Source organism: Atractosteus spatula, chromosome 10 (assembly GCF_055471065.1).
Source record: "Atractosteus spatula isolate fAtrSpa1 chromosome 10, fAtrSpa1.hap1, whole genome shotgun sequence".
NCBI classification, from domain to species: domain Eukaryota; kingdom Metazoa; phylum Chordata; class Actinopteri; order Semionotiformes; family Lepisosteidae; genus Atractosteus; species Atractosteus spatula.
The window spans coordinates 6,388,484-6,410,844 of NC_142715.1; the positions used below are offsets into that span (position 1 = coordinate 6,388,484).

The 22,361-nt window shown below is 37.9% G+C and overlaps 2 non-coding genes across 2 annotated transcripts; both read left to right on the top strand.

Moving 5' to 3' along the window:
* Window positions 1-13,348: 13,348 nt before the first annotated feature.
* On the top strand, window positions 13,349-13,420 carry trnaw-cca (transfer RNA tryptophan (anticodon CCA)). Its single transcript has one exon. It is a non-coding gene; the product is annotated as a tRNA-Trp (tRNA).
* Window positions 13,421-14,949: 1,529 nt separating this feature from the next.
* trnan-guu (transfer RNA asparagine (anticodon GUU)) lies at window positions 14,950-15,023 on the top strand. Its single transcript has one exon. It is a non-coding gene; the product is annotated as a tRNA-Asn (tRNA).
* Window positions 15,024-22,361: the final 7,338 nt, after the last annotated feature.

The window sequence follows — 22,361 nt, forward strand, 5'->3', positions numbered from 1 at the left end:
TCACAGATACACAAATAGACACTATATACGCACATAGACACCGCATACACTCTTAGGTACAGATACACTATAACTAACACTAATGCAGATACAGTTACATTTGCAGTGCAAATGCAGTTACAACAGTAACACTATCACCAAAACTTACACTATCATTGTTACTAACACTGACAAAAACTACTACTAGACTAATAATACTTATAATAACAGTAATACTCTCATGAAAACTAACATGATGATAAGTGTTAATACTCTGACCCTAACACTGTAAGTATCACTAATATTACATAAATACTAGCATTAAAACTGAAACTATCAGTAATGCTATCATCATTAATACTCACATAGACACTACACACACTGACAGACATACCCACATATACACTTACAAATATAAAACTACACACTGACAGACACCACACACTCACGGACACAAACCATACACACACATTCTCAGTCATGCATTCACAGAAACAAATAGACACAACGCATACTCATAGACACACACTCATAGACACCAAACACTCAGAGACCCCACACGCTCACACACTAACAGACACAACAAGCTCACAGACACATACCCACACACTCACAGACACACAGCCCACACACACACAGACACCACACACTTCCAGACATGCACCCACACACGCACAGATAGCACAAACACACTTATCTACAGATAAACGATAACTAACACAAATATAAATACTACTTATACTTCAACAGTAACACTATAATTATAATTAATATTAACATGAATATGAACATTAAAACTAAAACAATCAGTAGTGCCACTGTCATTGATACTCACATGAACACTAGCATTAAAACTACCAGTTGTAATCTCACTAATATTAACATAAAGACACTGATATTAGTATTAGTTGCTACCCGTGACGTCACACCGCTCTATGTGACAAATGCGAGACACTTATACGCGAGAAGTGACGGGGCGCCTGTTGCCGTGATTACCATTCTTATGATTTATAAACACTGGAAATATGCATTTAAACTGTTACTTTATGAACTTGAAATATCATTTTCTAGCTCTAGGATACAGTTACCTAAATAGTAATATGAATAATCATTGTTTAATTTCGGATTGAACATTATTAACCCTAAACGCACTATGGTAATTGGTCGATACAGTCTTTATTAACTGTTTTCTAGATACTTAAACAGGGTCAAGAAATGAATCAGTACTCACCAATCGGTGAAGTTAATCGATTTTTCTACGGTTCTTCAGTTTAAATAATTGGTTGTCGATAGATAAGTGATCAATAACTCTTCTCCGTGCACTCCGTGCACCTCCCGTGGTCTCTCTCTCTCTGATCCCGGCACTCTGGCTGGTGTCTGTAACGTCACAGCGCTTATTTTGACAGAGCAGAGCATGTCTCTGCTGCTTTTGAGTGTCTTTTTCATGAATGCCAGAGGTACTCGAAATGTTGCAAAAAGAAAAGCGTTTACTTCACAGATTAATGTGTTACAAAGTGTACCCGTGTGGAGCAGTAGAGAACGAGCACGAGTCCCTGAAATAAGCGCTTTCAAGGGTTTTACACGAATCATCAGAGTATAGAAGCCAGGAGGATCAGACTCATGTTCCTGGAGGTTAAAACATGTATCCTGGTTTTATTTCCACCCAGCTCTCAGCTCTATAGGTAGTCTGATGATTTAAATTAACTGTATAACTGTTACAAGACTTCATCTAATTGTACATTTATAAGACTGTCTGTGAGACACTTGTGAGAGCAGCTGAATCCCAGGGCTGGTGTAGAATCACACACAGACAGGTCTTCTTCTGTGTGATCTGAGTCCCACTGCTCAGAGCTACAGACTGGTCAACTGGTCACTATTGTAGTCACGACCATTGGCCTTTGGCTACTAATAATCAATATACTGATCAGAGTGTCAATACTGGTGTTTATAACATAAATACAAAGATAATTCCACACTCACTTGTGTTATAAAACACTTAAAAAACATGTTTGGAGCCTGATATACAGTAAAGAAAGTAATACTGAAGGGCTGGAAGTCCTGGAAAGGGTTAATAGAACCTTCTTGCTTCCGACCTGGAACAGAGCCCACAACTGCCAGATCAGTGACCCCTGAGCCCAGTTCACAGTGAGGAGAACCAGGAGCTCTTTTATGTCTCTAAGAGAGCTGGGAGAAAGGATAAAAGGGGCAAATGTGACTTGAGTCCAGGCTGTTCTGTCTGATATTGTTCATGTAGCAGCACTGATTGTCTGAATATCTTCTGGTTCTGGATTGTGAGGATAGAGAGCAGTACGGCGTTGAGCTTCTGTCTGAGTGTGAGTCTGAGCTGTGAATCTGACTGAGAAGAGAATAATGATTTTTTATTCTGCCTCTGAGAATTTTTCTTCTTTGCCAAGTGGTGTTACATCCCCTTCAGATACTCTGCACAGACTGCCAGAGTGAGAGAAGAGGAGAGAGAGATGGACAGATAAGAGCACACACAGCGAGAGAGACATACGTCTTGATTTACTTTGAAGCAAGTGTCCATTTCTTTTCTGGAACAAGTTGTTTCTGAACTTCAAGAAATTCATACAACTTCTGAAAGATAAAATACAAATCTTGCTTATCAGGACAGAAGAAATGCTGCAAAAAAATGCCAGTGATTTTTTCTCCTTTTAACGAAAAGTGGAGAAAAACAACAGCAGTGCATCTCTGTCGGATAGATTTAGCTTAATACATGTATTCACTCCCTTTTCTGTAGATTACAGCCTGCGAAAGATTAAATGAAGTTCTTGGTTACTCTTGGTCAGTGCAGAAGAAATACTGCCAGCTGGCAGGAAAATGACAGGATTTTTATTTTCTTTAACTACAAACATGTGAGTTGTGAAAAGCAACGGGAATGTGTCCCTGTGCAGCTGTTAGACAAAGGGCTGGTGGGTCAAACGCACTCAGGGACGCGCTTTAGATTGTGATGATGTAAACATAATCTCCGCTTAAAATTGTAGGGATTTCTTCGCAAACCCTCTTGAATGTTGCAGGAAATCTTCGTGTTTTACTCGTGTGGAACTACAACAAGTAAACAATTAAGTACCTAAGTCAATGTCCAAGAAAACCATTTTCACGTGTGGAATTTTTCTTTAACTGGTTGTTGGGATAATTCATTTATACACCCGTTGTATCCTTAGCAAAAATATTTTAAAATTAGAACACAGATTTGTTGGAGAACTTGACAATCCTTGACAATCATTATTAAATGAGCATTATACAAATGTGCGTTGATATTTTTAATATGTACCTTAATTGTAATATATATATACATAATTGCTTTGATATGGATGTTCATTTGAAGGAATTGAGGAAACTATGAAGGATCGCAGAACAACCAAAGATACATTTGGGCATCTGCTATTGGTAAAGATGAAAGAGTACCGTAAGTGTGAAGTTTGCATACACACAAGAGAAAAAAATCAGTTTTAATGCACTTCATTAAACTGATGGTGTGCTTATCAATCGTGCATAAAATGTACATAGCAGAGGATGGTTTCGATCCATCGACCTCTGGGTTATGGGCCCAGCACGCTTCCGCTGCGCCACTCTGTTGACAATGACTGTAGAGTGATTCAACAAAACTGCTCTATCTTTGCTTTCTAAAAGTGCGCCCGAGATGAAAAGTCTAAACGGTAATCGCAGACGTCACTTTGAGCACTTGGTCTTTCATAGTACAAATCACCACACGCTGCTCTACATGGGTGTGTCTTCAATATCGTTGAGAACCAAACCTTTTGCTTTCCGATGCAAATAATTATTTCGTCGTTAATTCCCAAATCTTCAATGAGAATCAGTGAAACGAAAATCAAACACATATACACACTCGCGTCTTAGCGTGAAAGAAAAATCTACACTCACTTTTTAACACTGAAAATGATTCAGGAAGTACAGCAAAGTTCTAAAATCAGCGAATGCATCTGCATACATAAAATGTCAATTTTTCAAAAGTATAATCTTCAGCTTTGAAAGATTGTCATCCATATATTTTCGTTTTTCTCTTTTTTTACATAACACGCTTTCGAGAAACAAACTGTCTTGTAATTAAGGCTGCATTAGAAAATGTGTATCTTGGTTTGCTAAGTTAAAATCGGCACATCCCAGTGGGCAAAAGATGTAGAATATACGACTATTAAACGCATACCTTAGACGTGTATATGTGCTCCGTAACTGGTCTAGAATGAAATTCTAATATACGTATATCGTTATCCGTCAATTAGACATCTATGATCATATGTTTATTATACATAAATGGTTGGGGTTCTATTATACGGATGAATTTAGAGGACTATTATACATATATAGTTAAAGGTCTATTATACATCAAATAAAGGTTTTTAATAGGTGTAGAAACTAGTAAATAAAGCCAATGATTTGTTTTAGAAATTTATTCTTAAAATATACAATTATTCACACCTGAAAAATATGTAGTTCAAATTATACATTATATACAATATTGTAATCAACAAATGCCTCATCATCATAAAAAACACAACTAGTAAACTTCAGTTACAAATTCTAGTAACATGACAATATATATGGTAATGACAAACAAACTAATTACATGAACACGCTAATATTTAACTCAAAACCACATTTCGATTCAAATATAAATTTTAAAATTTACAACTTCTTTATTTCCACGAAAATATTATTAATGTAGCACAAACGCTACTTTCTAATAAAGACAGAAAGAAACTGTTTGTTTTGTGGCTCATGGTGATCCTCCTTTCGATACAAATGAAATGTTTAATATGATCCCTCGAGAAAAAAAGGAGTCAATTTCCGCCTGGAATGATTGATGCCCCATCAAACATTTTGTAATATCCCTGGAAGTTTATACAGTAGAATCCTGGTTCGTGGCTTACATTCAAGGTAAACAAGACTAAGGAAACGAGTTGGAAACTTGATGTCGAAGTGGGATTTAAATCATCCGGAACATTTCACTTCATTGGGCAGTATGTGCCTGAGAGCAATATTTGCCATTCTTTCGGTAGCTCGGTTGGTATAGCGGAGGAGTGCAGTAGAATCAGCAGGGAATCCTTAAGTCGCTGGTTCGATTCCGGCTCGAAGGAAGGTGCTTTTTGTGTACTTTAACCAAAGAGTTAAAAAAGCGAATCTGTTTCATTCAGACATTGATCAAAAGCTCAATAAACGACGAAGCAGAGGCTCCTGTTCCGAATTCAGCCCACGTCTGATTGTCTTGTTTTGGCTAAGATCTGATATTCGAATTAAGGGACTACAGTGTCTGCTTTGAAATTCAAAAATACATACAAATGTCAAGTTTTTTGTAGATATAAAGGTGTTCTCTGTTTTCAAATGATAGGTACTTAATTGGCATAATGATTTGGTATTGATTTTGTATCGTTGTATTATAAAGTTTGTGCTTTCTGTGTTTTTATCGTATTGTGAACTTATTTTTTAAACAAATGCTTACAAAGGCAAACACGGCACACATCTGTTTATACCAGCGGTGAATTGTACATTTTTATTAAGTACAAGCTACTGTGCACTTCTGGGAGTATAACAGGTTCGATATAAAGTGGCAAAAAATATAAAAGGGGAAAATACCCCACACTGCGTGTAAAGCCCTCGTTGTGACTGTTTTAGATAAAAATGGCGTACTGTGCACGAAATGTTGCAGAAACACAATCTGATATTTTGATGATTATTATTTTAATAATTTGATCAAATTGAGGCCCCGGATCCAACCTTCAGTTCTTTTTTTTTAAGTGATATCTTTCCTTCCTCTCGTGGAAGTCACACGATGTGAGAAATGTTTTTTTTTTTACGTTACGATCCAAAGAGCCTCAGACGCAATGTCACAGTAACCAAACCAGGATGGATTCTGCTGGGAGCCGGACTGAGCTCATTCTCACTCCCTGTGCTGAAAACAAAATTAGCTCTTCCCCGAGCATCGTCTACAGCTGCAGGATGGTGCTCTGCGTCTTACTGCTCCGGCAATTACTCTGATGAAAGACAGCTCACTTGGGCGCTTTTAACCTTCTCGCAGCTACGGGCGAGACTGACGCTCGCGATATGAAGGCACCCGCTGGTACACCTTCTCTAACTTTCACAATCGCGACAGACTTCGCTTTTTTAAAAAGCCCTGAAAAAAGCATTAGCTTTATCAGTTTTTACATTAATCTATTTTGAATCAAAGTTTGATATTTTTTTCATTTTTTATTGCATTTTACATAATAATAATAATCATCATCATCATTGCTTACACTTATATAGCGCTGTTCTGGATACTCCACTCAATGCACTTTACAGGTAATGGGGACTCCCCTCCACCACCACCATTCTCTTGAATGATAACAGAGAGTCAGGACCTCGGTTTTACTTCTCAGCCGAAGGACGGCACCTGTTTACAGTTTAGTGTCCCCGTCATTGTACTGGGGTATTAGGACCCGCATGGACCGCAGGGTGTACGCCCAGCGACAAGAACCAGACGTGTGTCGGGCTCGGCTGCGAGCAGGACAATGACGTCACGGGGACAAAGTAGAGGAAATCAAAACAGTTCTATAAAAGACCTGTGTCAGCTGTCGGTTTGCAGTCTGGACTCTAAATCCTCCGATCCGATTTAAATCTCTCTAATACCTGAGCTGCGGCTTCTTCCGAGTATTTATTCGTATACTTATTATGTGTAAGTGTATAGATGAAACCTTTCATATATTGTTCAATTTAAATCAAAATGCTTTACTAATACAAGAGAGAAGTATAGTATGAAGGATGTGACAAATTTATGATTTCTTGGAACAAAACGGTTTTTATTTGCATTCGAAATGAAGCGGAATTTTAGCGCGACACACAAACCCTTTGTCTTTTTTAGAGAGTGATTTTTAAACAGACATAAATGTAGAAAACGTGTTTTTTTAGCACTACAATAGCAGGGTCAGCGGCGTAATGAATAACGCGTCAAGCCTCGCGTCAGAAAATTATAGGTTCGACTGCCGTCTGACTCGTTGCGTTTATACCACTTACATTCTTTTATATAAATGAACTGCACCTGAAAGCTATAGAAAACACTTTGGGTAAGTTGTCTGCAGCCTCATGCGAATTTCGACAAATTACCCAAAACACTGTACTGTCTGGAGATGAGCTCCAGCTCTGAACTCATTTGCAATGAAAAACCATGCGTAACAAAACTGGAGAACAGCTGAACTTGTGCTCAGTTCGGTGATGAGGGTTCAGAACTGTCGTTGTTGTAATTAGCACGAACTGCACAGGCTCTGAATCAGACCATGTCAATTAGTCTGATCAGTGCAGGACACGTTAATGTAGAATTATTAATAGGTTTATTAGTTAGTTAGTTCAGGTTTACCCACCTGAACTAATGTAGAATTATTACTTGGTCTGTGTCTTGTTTGTACAGTATATAAATGAATGTCTCTGACAACTTAATGTTAGTTTTACGATGTAGGTCAGGCGTTGACATATGCACGAGTATACGAAATGTCTCACTCCTGATTCAACTCATGTTCTATAGGAGATTGGCGATTCCTCCTGTTTCTCGTACAACCATATCAGAACAGAAGCCCGTGTCACCCAGCTGTGATTCAAGATCGACTGGCATCTTTATCCCTTTTTTGTTCGTGATCATTATTTTCTTTAGTTATGATCAATATTGAACTTTTTCGAAATGAAGTGACAATAATCAAACATGCAGGCAGGTTTTTGAAAAGTATTCAGAATTGACAGGGTGCCCCTTTGGAACAGTCGTCAGAAAATGTGAGAAAATGAAAGTTATGTAAGCTCTCACACAAAGCATTGAAGATTGGAATCTGAGTGTAAAAAAGCTACCCGTCTCCCAATGATAGGCAGGGATACCCACCATGACTCGAATAGACTCAGCGAACTTTAACACCTATGATATTACGAGTGCTTTGCACGTGTCGAACTTCAAGAAGGAACTACTACAATAGTTGTGGACATAATTCAATACCACCGGCAAAGTCCAATGCCGGCAACGTCTGAGAAAATAATGTTCACTCATGGAATTTGGTCTTTGAATGGCTGGCGGGAAAATTCATTTATACTCCTGTTGCACCCTCAGCTGAAACATGTTAAAATAACAACGCAGATTTGTTGGAGAACCTGACAAGAATTATTGGGTTAGCACTGTGTTATTTGGTATCTTTACTTTATTTTATTTATATATTTTTAATATAAATGTTAACATGCATGCTGTATAATCTATTGTCATTTTAATATATGTTAGCTGAGGATGCGAGGGGGGCTATTATACCTTGTGAAACACGCAAGAAACTGTAAAAAAGGCTGGTATTTGAATAAAATTGGCGATCACAAGAAAACCACAATTTATGTGGTATTATCATCAATATCCTTCAAAATCGACGTTCAAATGAAGGATTTGAAGAAACTATGAAAAAAGCAACAGTAGTAGCAGAGGATTTTGATTTCTGCTTTTCAAGTCAGTAGATCACCGTAGAGTTGCGCCCCTACAAACAGCACAAAGGATGAATCCCACCTCCTTTGTTATTGCTGTTTGTGCCGGTGAAAGTAGCGTTTGTGCTATTGAAAGCATCTCGGAAGATGAAGGTGCAGTCACTTCCACATGTCATGATATCATTAGATCCGACGACAAGAGCTGAAGCCCCCGGCATTTTCCAAGCCAGCAATGTGAGGAAGATGGATGGGAAGGAAGGTAGCGTGGCCGAGCGGTCTAAGGTGCTGGATTTTAGACTCCAGGCTCTCTGGGGGCGTTGGTTCGAATCCCACCGCTGCCAAATGTTAGTGTTTTAAGACCTGCAATACGATCAGTAAAAGCGCTTTTTGTTAGGCTGCGCGAGGTGTTTAGAGATAGACTTTCTAAAAGACAGGCTGTCATCTTAACATCAAGGCAGAAAAAATATTTTGTTTTCTCAACAGAAATACTCTTTGGCACGTTCAGCTTTATGTAGGGAACAACATCTGCCGAGATCACTTTTGAGGCAGTGCACATGATAGTGTACCGGCAAGTACATTATAATTGGCTGTGGTGATGAGCTGCTTTTGTCTGTGAAACTTTTAATTCTTCACGCCGAATCGTTGGCAGGGGTAAAGCTTATTAAATCTTTGAACATAGCGCTCCATCAGAAATACTTTGTTCGTTATCAGAAGAGATCAGAGGATTAACTTCATGAATTCACATAGCATACCTTACAGGAAAGATTTAAAAGGGGAATTGATTGTGCTTCCTGATGTTGTTCCTGTGGTTTCTTTGGATACAAAGGTGAATGTTCTTTGACGTTCTGCTAGAGTATCCACTGGGTGGGCTTTATCAATCAGCTCGGATAGGTCATCAGTGCTCCGTCTCCGGAAAATAATCAGCACTGTCGTGTTTTCCTGTGCTGGCTTTTAAAACATATAAGATCACGAGTTTACAGCTTTCTCCAAATAACAACTATACATTTTAACCCAGCGGTTAGCATTCCTTCAATCCAGTAGTTTTACTCCGGGTAAAAAGCAGCGAAATATATAGAGAGATGATATTCAAAGATTTCAACGTTCTTATTGGATTACCTGTATGGAGATATCGCTCAGAATTCCTAATATGATTTTGAGTTCAGTTTTGCTTTACTACTTTCAGAGTCTTTTATTGACCTTGCTGAAGCAGAGAAGTGACATAATCACAAATGCGACCTAGCTGTGCTGCTGTTTTAGGTTAATAATGATTATTGCGAGGAAAAAAAAACAGCTCCTTGCATTAAAAGCAAGAGCAACCAACGCGCTCGCTTGTTGAGTTGGGTTCTTTTCCGTGGTGCTCTTCCTCAGATGCAAAGTTATTTGGCGAGCAAGGACCTCTGGGAAGGAGCTTGAATCCGTCAAGAACTCAGAAATTCTAATATCGTACTACTGTCTTGTGTACAGAGATCTGCTTCTTCCTTTTTGAGTGTTTTGGTGTTTAAGAGCACGCTTCCTACCTCGAATGTTAGTTTCAGGAGATGTGCTACCGGATAACAGATTATCTTGAAAAGGTTTGGGGATGCACTGGCCGGGATTAAAACCCGGCTCAATTATTTGGAAGTCACCTGTACTACCAACACACTTCTAAGAAGCACCCGCACATTTTCGCAATCCTCTCTCTCACCTACAAAGTTATGAAGACACAGACGACCAACAAAAACTAATTTGATTCACTCAAGGCTTCACTCTTCTGTTGTGATGTCGTTTTAATTAGTGTTAGCTGTGATGAGGTGTTGTTTCTGTCTCTTAAAGTTTAAGAGTCTGCTCCTTTCTTCCTGGTATAGAAAAAACATGTTCCATCTTTGTTTACAAACACCACTGTAAATTATTTGTCCATCTCTAAAGCCTGTGTGTATTGACAAGGCAATTCAAAAGAACATATTAAATAAGAACACGATCCTTCTTGTTACCATTCCCGTGGTTGGAGCGTTGTTTCGCCCTTTAACGTTCTTCTACAATATTTACAAACAGGGCTTTATCATTGGAGTTGTGTGCATCGGTCCATGAACATCAACTGTACTGCTGTTTTTCTATGCGTAATTTATCGCAAGCACTTAAAAGATGCAGAAAGGTTTCAAAGAAAACAGAATTGAAAGACAGTCGAGTAAGGAGGTAGAAAAACGCACTCCCCCGTTGAAGAATCAACCACCGTCGCCCATTTGACTGGATATAAAAATAAATTATTCATTTTACCCAGTCTCTGGAAGCTTCGATGCGATTATTTTCCCTTCCTTATTTCTTCATTCCCATTGATTTACTTTGTAGTAAAAGAAACGCGAAAGTGGGAAACTTCAGGCATTCTTCGTGAAGGGTGGATTGTGGTCAGTGAACATATGCACATCTTTAAGTCAGTTCCACCATCTGTGCCATAGGGGATGTAGCTCAGTGGTAGAGTGCATGCTTTTCGTGTATGAAATCCCGAGTTCACTTGCTGGCATCACCAGGTGCTTTATATTATTGTGCTCACATCGCAATCTTCTGTTGAGTGAGAACTCTTTGCTCGTGTTCATAGAGAGCCAGGTTTACACAATTAAATTCAGTCACACACGAAGTGCTACAGTGTTGCTCTGCTGTTTTAAATGTACCTCCAAAGCATTTCGTTCTGTTAACTACCAAATGATTTGAACTAATTTGACGTCATATTCAGGAAATCCAGAGAAGGTCATCAGACTTTTAGTGGCTGTTGAAGAAAACACCTGTTGAATCTCACCGGGGATTTCTTGAGAGATCATTCAGCGAGCGAGTCCTCCCTCTGGACTCCAAACATTTTGGGTTAAACTGTTATTCACATACTCTAACGAAGAGAAACGTTAGTGTCTTCCGGTGTGTGAGCCCATTTCTCAAAAAAAAAGTTATATAAATTGAATTGTTCTACTTTTTAGGCTTGCATAGTCTTATTAATATTTCAGTTAAATCTTTTTTTCTGTAGTAACATCAGTTGATATTAATATTAGTCCTGATTTATAATTTTTTGTCATGGTTGATCTTAAGTAATTTTGTAATTAGTTTCAGTTTCGAAAAATCGCGCAGAGAAGCTACCAAAACTGGTAATGTTCATATAATGTGTAATGCAATAGCAGCATTTTGGGTTGAAAACAAAAAGTATATCTTGGTATGAATCCTAACACTTCATAGGCAGCGTTCTAGGACTTCTCGCTTCAGATAAAGTTGTCAATACATCATAGATTTCTACTCAATCAATATCAGCAGTGTTATCGCTACCGAACGCTAAATATAGATCCTGGCAATACTTCGTGAGATCTTCGTAAGAAAATCCAAAATACTATGGAAGCAATCAAATTTATACGTTTCTTATACAAATTGTGGTTTTCTGTTAATTGCCAATTTGACTGTAATTACATCTTCGTTTACAGATGTCTTGCATGTATCACAAGGTATAATAGTCGTGTGCGTCCTCAGTTAAAATGTTTTAGAAAGTACTACAAAAGTACAACATGCTTAAGAACATTTATGGTTACATCCATATTACAATGAAGGTAAATATACCAAGATATTAAAATACAATTGTACAGTCCTAACTTAATAATGCCTGTGAAGTTTTCCAACAAATCCGAACTGTAATTTTGAAATATTATAGCTGAGAATGAAAAGAGAGTACAAAGATCAAATTCAATGAGTGAAAATGCACCAGTAGTTCTCTAAACTGAGTTTCTTCCCTGAAATGACTTGCTTGCGAAGCACCAAGTAGCCTTGAACGGATCGCGGAAATCAAATATACAGTACAGATGGATTCAGAGTGTGATTTCCAACTTTTGTGCAACATTTTCCTTTGATAGGGCAGAGTTGTCTTCACAATCTGGGTTAAATAAAAAGGAGTGACGTCAGTGTTAAACAGCTTTCCTTCTTGGGGAACAACGGTTGTGTTCCATATTTCTAATTATTTTGGTTTCAAGATCGCAATTTAGTGTGAAACATAAAAGCCAGCTGGATAAGCTTTATTAATTTCCCTCACGGGATCAATAAAGTACCTATCTATAAATCTCTTACACGTCATTTACAATGGCCTTTCAAGTAATAGCCCGTGCAGGGATCAAACCCTAGCTGTTGGTACAGTACGAGTTGCGTAAGGCTCTGTAACGCGCAGATGAGAAACTAATCTCTGCTTCTTCATTATATATGCAGTGAGCTATATTTGCGAGTTTACTGCCTCCTACGGGCTCTGTATTTGATTGCGGTACAAGACCGGCCGTGGAGATGAAGTGAGACGGGTGTGTACATTAAAAGGCTCATAGCGTCCCTGGGAGGGCTCAAAGCACCACCCTTTTGGTTAACAACCGAACCACAAAGACTCATGTACAGCTTAACACTTCTCGGTCTCGGTGAAAGTGATACACTCCGTAAAATTTCAAGAGATTCATTTATTTTTAAATGAAAATCACCAACAGCGACCGAGATCTACTGGAGTTTTTTCATTCTATATTGCGATTTCTGAAGGGTACCCTGTGAAAATACGAGTTTTGACGAGAAGGGATGGACATATAAGGTCAAAAGGCTTGGGGAATTGAACTTTAAGGTGAAGACTGCGGGTTCAGTAGCAGCAGAACCTGATCAGTATCAGTTGACTCCGATATACTTTGAAAATGAACTTGGGGATTTAGAGTCAGACGTGCTACCGTTGCACCATGGGGTACTTAATTTAAAAAAATAGAAAAAAAAATCAGTGTTCCTGGATCTGTAATTGAGAACAACACCTGCACAAGAGCTGCGCAGGAAGAATAAAATGTGGTCTGGGAAGAAGAGACTCTCTTCGGAAGAGCGGCGCTCTATACAGGAGATTTTTTTTTTGTGAAGCTGATTTGTCTCCTTTGGGGAATTCAAAGGCGCTGACACCCATGACCTCGTGGCGCAACGGTAGCGCGTCTGACTCCAGATCAGAAAGCTGCGTGTTCAAATCACGTCGAGGTCAACTGTTAGTTTTTCAGGTTCTGCTGGTCCTGAACACGGAATTCACACCATGCAGTTGAGTTCTATCTGTACACCACATAGATAATCTAAACAAAATAGAGCAGTACAGGACACGCAGTGTGGAGATCTCACAACGAATATCCTTGAACACAAGAGAAGAGGCACAGTACACATCTGCTAAACATCCCGTCCAACTTTAGAGACAGCTACATCAGAGAATGGAATCCCGGAAGTTTCAGGTAACTTTTTTTTTTAAATACAGGTTCAAGCAAACCTGAAAGTTAGGGAGTTTCGGACACTTTTCTTTTATTAAATAGTGTCTGAAGCCTGAAAATGTAATTTGAAAAAAAAACGCTATTGGACATTAGCAGGTGCTTTTTGTAACGATTTGCTGTTTCATGCTGGAAAACAAAGGAAACAGACCCAACGTTTGCTTTCAGGTGCGGTTCATTACATAATAGACATCTATTACTGAGGAGTTTGAATAAAATTTACACTAGCCAGGTAGAAGTCGAACCTATAATCTTATGATCCGAAATCAGACGCGTTATTCATTAAACCGCTGGTATTTCACATAACCTGAATTCCCCCATAGTGTGCTCAGCGCCGCTGCTAGTAATACACCGCCACGTCTAAAATTTCAAAGTGAGAAACATGTGTTTTCTGATTTTTTATGAGTTTTAAAATATCATCTCTTTAAATCAGAGAAAGGGTTTATGTTTCGCACTGAAATTCCGATTGATTGAGAATTCAAAGAAAGACTGTTTTCTTCCACAACACCGTATAATTATCACATCCACCAGACTCTCCAACCTCTCCAGACCTTGCTGGGTGAGCATTTGCTCCGATAAATTAGGTCACGTATCATGTTAAATCACTTCTTCTCAACACAACATTTCCTGGTGCAACTTTTCTCTATGAAAAAAATACATTTTTCCCTTGCACGATTACTCGTTTTTTATCAACGCGTACAGAAATAAAAAAAAAGAAGAAATAGTGTTGCAAAAGAACTCTGTCGCCCTTGGGAGATGTCAAACCCATTGGACATGAAAAATGCTAGATAAAAGCCAGTTCTCTTCGTTTCTCAGTGTCGGGGCTGCTACTGTATGTAAAAGAGGCAATTTGCTCTGAGAGCAGGTTCAGCGCTTACTGAACGCAGATGTCTCAGAGCGGTGTGTCCAAGTGGCTGTAAAAGGGGACAGTTGTCCTGTCACCATAGCTTAGTTGGTTAAAGCGCTTTTTTATTAAACAAAAGAACCTAGGTTCAAATCCCAGCTGTGTATTTTTTCCTATCTTGTAGTACAGAACGTACCATTTTGGTCACTCACAATGGGCTTGATTTCGTTAAATGCATGTGTTCATTTCCTTTCTGGAAAACTTGTTTTTGATGAAATTCACACAGCTTGCGAAAAATGAAATTCAATTCTTGGTTACCAGTGCAGAAGAAATATTACCGGCTGGCAAAAAGAATGGTAAGAGATTTTTTTTTTAACCGGAAAGTTGTGATTCGAGAAAAACTTCCACTAGTAAGTCTCTGTGGCGCAGTCGGTTAGCGCGTTCGACTGTTAACCGAAAGGTTGGTGGCTCGATTCCACCCAGGGACGGGTTTCTTTTGCGATGTAAACATTGTCTTCGCATAGGTCAATTGGATTTCTCAGCGAAACCATAGCCATTTTAATATTTGCAGGAAATGCGAGTGTTCAACACGTGTCAAAAATGTCCAATAATGCCCAACATCACAACTCCCAAAAAAACATATTCACACAAGAAAAATGATCGTCGAATCATTTATACTCCCGTCACATCCTCTGCTGAAATATTTTAAAAATACAATGCAGATTTGTTTGAGAACTTGACTAGCATTGTTACGTTAGCACTGTGCAGTTGGATTTTGATATTTTGACATATTTACCTTAATTTTAAACATAAATACAATCTATTGTAATTGTGTTGTAATATTAAAATATGTTAGCTGAGGATGCAAAGGGGTGAAAGGGAAAGGTCAGAGGGTACAGTAACAACAAGGTTAGGATTGGTGGAGGTGGTAGGGGTGTTGATGGTTTTTCTCTGTAGAGGATGATTGAGTTTTTTATCCTTCTCTGAAGTGAGAAACTGGAAGAGTTGGGAGTTGAGAAATCTGATGAGGTTAGATATAAAAGGAAGATGATGTTGAGCTGTTAGCGATAAAAATTACCTAATGTCTTTGATGTTGTCATCAAAGATAAACTGCAGTAAGCAAAGATAAAAAGAAAATTATCTTTGCTTACTGCCCTGTCTTTCTCACACCTGAAGAAGGCTCCACGGCCAACACGTGTTTCCTTTCTTCTCTTTTCAGCATGGAATAACCTTTTACTTGTTCCTTTGCAGCCTACACATGCTGACGCAGCTACTCACCTGATATTTAACATTCCTATAATCACAAATATGAATGTCCACTGTGGGTATCTTTTCCATGATTATGTATTCTGTCATTGAAGCATATTTTATGTCATACCGAAGTGTCATAATCACTGATTTTTTTTTTTCATTTAGAAAGTAAGAGAATGATAAATCACTATGAATTGCATTTGGCCTGTTCTGATCTAGATTTTCTATATACTTTAACATGCCATGTTCACAATGTCACAACTCAGAAATGCAACAGTGAAGTGTTGTAATTACAAATGTACATAGTGTTGGAACATTGAGATGTTTTGGTAATGAGGAAGGAGGGACATGCCATGTTCAAATGGTACAGTAAAATTTCTTGTATTTCGGGATTAAGAGAGCCTGTTACATTGTGTCTCACACCTCAGTGTCAGAATTTTGAGACATTTTCATAATCAAGAGGAAGGGCCATAGCAATACAGTAGAAAGTGCATTCCCAATGCATTCTCTCATGCTTTGTTCAGAGGGTCATATTTTAAAAAATGGTACAGTAAAATTTCCTAAAGTTCAGGATTTTGATAGTCTGTTCCATTGTCTCTCACACCTCAGTGTCAGAATTTTGAGATGCTTTTATAACCAGGGGGTAGGTTTATAGCAATAAGCAGAAAGTGCCATCACCCTTTGCTCATCCTCGGTTAACCATATATTCTCATATGCTATGTTCAAAATGTCCCATTTATATTAAAATTTCTTGTAAAATGCAAGATTTTAAGACTTTTTATGATCAGAAGGCAAGGTCGTGGTAAATATGCAGAAAGTGCCTGTGAACTTATGTTTTGCCTTTGTCTTATTTACTTATTGTGTTTGTGTTATTGTGAGTTTTGAAAATTGGTTTACAATTTTCTGAAATGTGTTTCACACAAAAATGCTATTTGGATAGTCACTACTTACATATTCCCCTTTACTGAGGATAAGTACAGTAATCCATCCCGATTAGTACTTTTAAAAATTACTGTAGAGAGCCATCTACAGGCGAAAGGCGGCATAACATCACAGCAGCAGAAAAAGATTTCTTGCTCTGAATCCTAACATGTTTATAGGAGGTGTTCTAATACTTCTTGCCTCAGATAAAACTGCCAATACATCACTTATTTCTATTCCATCAATAGCAGCAGTGTTATCGGTACTGATTCCTAAATGTACGTCCTGTCATCATATAAAATGTCAAAAGTTTTGACTGCATTCAACTGATCAAATTTCTCTTCGATGACAGTTATAATTTTATCCAAAATACATCTGAAACAAATTTGCACGTTTTTTTTATCCAGAAGAGCATCATCAAGAGACTCAAAACATACCTGTTTTTTTTCTTCTTTCCAGGAGGAAGGATTGTTCAGATGCAAACATTGGTCCAAAATCAATGTACTCTCCTATCGCTGTTGCTTCTTCAAATCCTTCATTTGAACGTCGATATTGAGGGATGATATCTTACAAATTCTTTTAAAGCAAATTTTCTTAAAATATAAGGCTCTGTTATAGTTGTCTTGGAAGTTTCACAAGGTATAATAGACCACCTTGTGCCCTCCGCTAAAATATGATAAAATACAACAACATTTATTTACATAGAACAGCATTTATTGTTACATGTATATTAAAATTAAGATAAATATACAAAACTATTAAAGTACAAATGTACAGTCCGAACATAATCATGCTGTTCAACTGTCTTTTTTGCTTGTCAAGTTCTCCAACAAATCTGTGTTGTAATTTTAAATATTCTAACTAAGGGTGCAACGAGAGCATAAATGAATTCTCCTGCCAGCCATTCGAAGATCAAAGTCCATGGCTGAATATGACGTCCTTGAATGTTGGTCATTATTGGCCATTCCCAGTGATATTGACTTACGTACTTAAGTAACTTAAGTGTTTAACAAAAAAAAATCACATTTCCTGCAAATATGAAGTGGGTTAAGGTTTTGCTAAGAAATCCAAATAAGTAGAGATGAGGTTTACATCACAATAATGAGAAGTACATTTCTGGGTGGGCTCAAACCACTAACCTTTCAATTAACAGAGACTCACGTGTGTCCCTTTTCTCCATTTGCAAGCTTCTGATTAAAAAAAAGAAAATAATGCTTCATTCTTGCCAGCCTGCGATATACAAGGCAAGACTTGTATTTAATCTTTCGCAAGCTGTATGAATTTCATGAAAAGCAAGTTGTTCCAGAAAGAAAATGAAAACTTGCATTAAACAAAATCAAGCCAAATGTACAGATGCAGCCATTCAAAAAAAGCGGGCGATACCGCATTATTCTGCGTTGCGCTTGACGCAGTTTACCGCAAGTTACAGTATTAATACCCTAAATTCTCGCATAGTGCCACGTGGTACCGCAAGTAACATAATAGTATCCGGAATTTCCGCAAGGTGGAGCTAATAAAGCCCAACCTCTCATGTTTGAGCTGTCACCATCAAAGTCTTTACCGAAGATATTACTAATAGTATTAATAATGAATGAACTTGGACAAGCTGTAAACTCAAAGTATTGCCCTGGTCCACATTCTTTTTTTCATTGACCGTCTTTGTAAAAGTAACAGCACAGCATTTCGCAATCACACATTTGTTTCCAATCATGCAAAGTACAGTAATTTTTGAGAATCTCCGATTCACCATGCCTTTCACATGCTCATAAAAGATATTGATTTAGGAACATAAACATATTACTGTATGCAAACTGTACTGTATACAGTATGTATATGTAAATTTAATGTCTTTACTGTGCCCGTTTAAGTATTAAATATTTATATGGAATTTTACCACTGAAGGGAAATCTTAGTAGCCGAGCATAAAAAGAATAGGAGCATACTGTAACGCGTGTGAAGGCCATAAACAATATTAATTTTGGAAAATAAACATACAGTATATGGCTGGTCTCGGTACTTTAAAGAAAAAATTCACACCAGTATTCCATTTCTCCCTAAACATTTTAAGCATCAAAGTCTTTAACTAACATGTGAAATAGCGTGTATAAAAAGTGGTAGTTTTAAGCTTTTCTGCTAATATAATATGGAATCACATATCTAAGGAAATTAATAACGATATAATTATATTCGTGTACTGCAACACAGTAATACAAGCTGTACAATGTCTGTTGCTTCTGTATGTGTAGGGCTGTTACACCTCTCTTCACGTGACTACTCTGGGAGGTTCTGTGGTCTATGTTTCTGACTTCTGAACCCAAGGTTGTACAGATGCAGCCATTCAAAATGCGCGGGCGATACCGCATTATTTTCCGGTACGCTGTACGCAGTCTACCGCAAGCTACCGGTAAATACCGCGAGTTACCGGTAAATACCGCTAGCAAAATAATAGTATCCGGAATTTCCGCAAGGTGGAGCTAATAAAGCTCAACCTCTCATGTTTGAGCTGTAGCCATCAAAGTCTTTAACGAAGATATTAATAATAGTATTAATAATAAATGACCTTGGACAAGCTGTAAACTCAAAGTATTGCCCTGGTCCACATTCTTTTTTTCATTGACCGTCTTTGTAAAAGTAACGCCACAGCATTTCGCAATCACGCATTTTTTTCCAATCATGCAAAGTACAGTGATTCACCATGCCTTTCACATGCTCATAAAAGAGATTGATTTAGGGACATAAACATATTACCGTATGCAAACTGTACTGTATACAGTATGTATATGTATATTTAATGTCTTAACTGTGCCCGTTTAAGTATTGAATATTCATATCTAATTTTACCACTGAAGGGAAATCTTAGTAGCTGAGCATAAAAACAATAGGAGCATACTGCAACGCGTGTGAAGGCCATAAACGATATTAATTTTGGAACATAAACATACAGTATATGGCTGGTCTCGGTACTTTAAAGAAAACATACACGAAACATGGTTTCATTATGACCAGAATCTTGAGATATTTTTAACTTGATTTACAGTATTTGAGAGGTATGTCTTAACACCGATACTACAGTGCTTAAGTACTACTCACGTATATGTTTCTAGGTTTATATTATGCATTTCATACGGTCAAATTACTTTTGAGCAACTAATAAGAAGCGCGAAACGGTATGCGTTTTACTTTCGTTTCGTGCTGGGACCCGTGGATTGATTAGAGATATCAAGTACATACAAGTCATTTTTTAAATGTTGTAGTTCGTCTTGAAAAAATGTTACGAGTACATCATCTATCAACAATTACACAGGTTCTGTTTCCATATTGCGGATTTTGGTTACGTAATATTATTTTCTAGATTTCACGTTGTGAATATATGATTTGGGCAAACAGAGCCGCAAAGAAGTACATTATGGGTTGTTGTTTTTTTTTGCAGTTTTATCTAGAACAAGCGATGCTTAAACCTTTGTCTGATTCTTGTGAAACTATCCACACGACAGTTACAGTACCTAGGAGTTGACTTCAGTGATGTCACTGATGGGATGTTTCTAAAAATCCATCCTCTGTAAAACGTCTTCTCTAGTTGTCCTGCATATGTATTCGCTAATGAAGCTGTGTGTTCTGAGCCTGGATCTCTACATTTCTGTATGAACCACCTTAGAGGGCTAAAGACAGCTTGTGTTTAAATTGAGTGTAAGGCAATTTATGCTTCTAAAGTCATGGTCAGCATTTTTGTACTGTGCTGTAAACTTGTTCTGTGCCTAGTCACATTATTTTATAGCGTTTTCATAGCGTTATCAAATCTGGTGGCGCTGTGTTAGTTTCCTGACTCCCATGTCACATGGTCTGTGATTGTAACCTGTAATACCGGTTTAATTCGTCACAGCCAGCACTCCGGTTGTAAAGTAGAAGCAGGCGAGATTTCCAGCGAAAAACACCTCCCCCTTCTTCAGGTGTGAGGGTCTTCTGCTCAGAATGAAACGCTAAAATGTAATGTAGGCTCTGAATGGGTTCTGACTTGCTTTAACAAAATATGTTTACAAATCCTTTCACCTGGCATTTTCGTAGTTAGAAATTATGGAACGCTCTGTTAAAAGCAAGGGAGTTTTTATGTCCGTTGCAGTTCTTTTGCAACATGAATATAATTATATCGTTATTAATTTCTTGAGATACGCGATTCCATATTATATTCCCTTTTAATCAAATTCTAAAAGTATGCTTGTTGACTCCGGTATCGCGTTAGTTAAAGACTTCGATGCTTAAAATGTTTAGGAGAAATGGAATACTGGTGTGTATGTTTTCTTTAAAGTACCGAGACCAGCCATATACTGTAAGTTTAAGTTCCAAAATTAATATCGTTTATGGACTTCACACGCGTTGCAGTATGCTCCTATTCTTTTTATGCTCAGGCACTAAGTAAAAGGAGATGCTTCATATTGCTTGACTAATTTTAAAAACTAAGTTAGAAATGCAGACGCTCCCTCGGTGCGCTGCTCTGGTGCGCCGGCTCTTACACAGTGCCTGTCTGCCGTAAGCGTTACAATATACATACCCAACACTGCTTGTACCCATCTGTCATACAAATAAAACACCTTGAATTGAATTGAATTGAGGGGAGAGGGGGGAATACTAAAGCCAATACTGGCTCAATACCCTCGATGGGCTTTGACGTGCTAATGCGTTGGTTTAACAGTCCGGGTGTGGCAGGCTTCCAATGTCAACTCGACTCGATTGGAAGACAATGAACGTATTTTGTGATATTTAGAAATATAAATTTGTTTGGTGCGAGTGAGGTTTTATTTAATCTCTGACCAAGGGAAACGTTTCATTTTTTCAAAGAAATGTTTGTTAAAAAATAAAGTCATAGTTCTATGGGATTCAATCACAGACCATGTGACATGGGAGTCAGGAAACTACTGTAACACACAGCGCCACCGGATTTAATAACGCAATAAAAACGCTATAAAATAATGTGACTAGGCACAGAAAAAGTTTACAGCACAGTACAATAATAAATGCTGACCATGACTTTAGAAGCATAAATTACCTTACACTCAATTTAAACACAAGCTGTCTTTCTGTATGAACCTCTAAGCTGGTTCATACAGAAAATGTAGAAATGCATTAGCCTGATTATGATTAAAAAACACATAATTAAACACGCGTTTGCGATTTAAATCAGAACACGATTTAAATCAATATAAATGTTTATATTGTAACGCATACTGTCCAGCCTCCATTTCTCTATAAAAATTTACTCTGTTGCACACACACACACAATAGAAGGAGGAACCGCTGTCAGAAGGGAAGATATGTTCAAAATATCGCAAATATCGTTCATGTTGCGATATTTTGAAATATAAAAGTCAATTTATTGTCCATAATATCGCTATTCTATTTTTTCGAAGAAATGTTTGTTAAAAGAAAAGTCCGGCACCAGCTGGATTCGATCACACAACCTCCCAGTTGCTAGTCACGCACCTAGACCAGTCGGCTAGAAGACAGCTCACATGAACAGGCAGGCGAAAAAGCCCTACACAGCCCTGTCGCAGCACACGAATACCGTTATTAAATTCTTTAGATACGCGATTCCATATTATATTCCCTTTTAATCAAATTCTAAAAGTATGCTTGTTGACTCCGGTATCATGTTAGTTAAA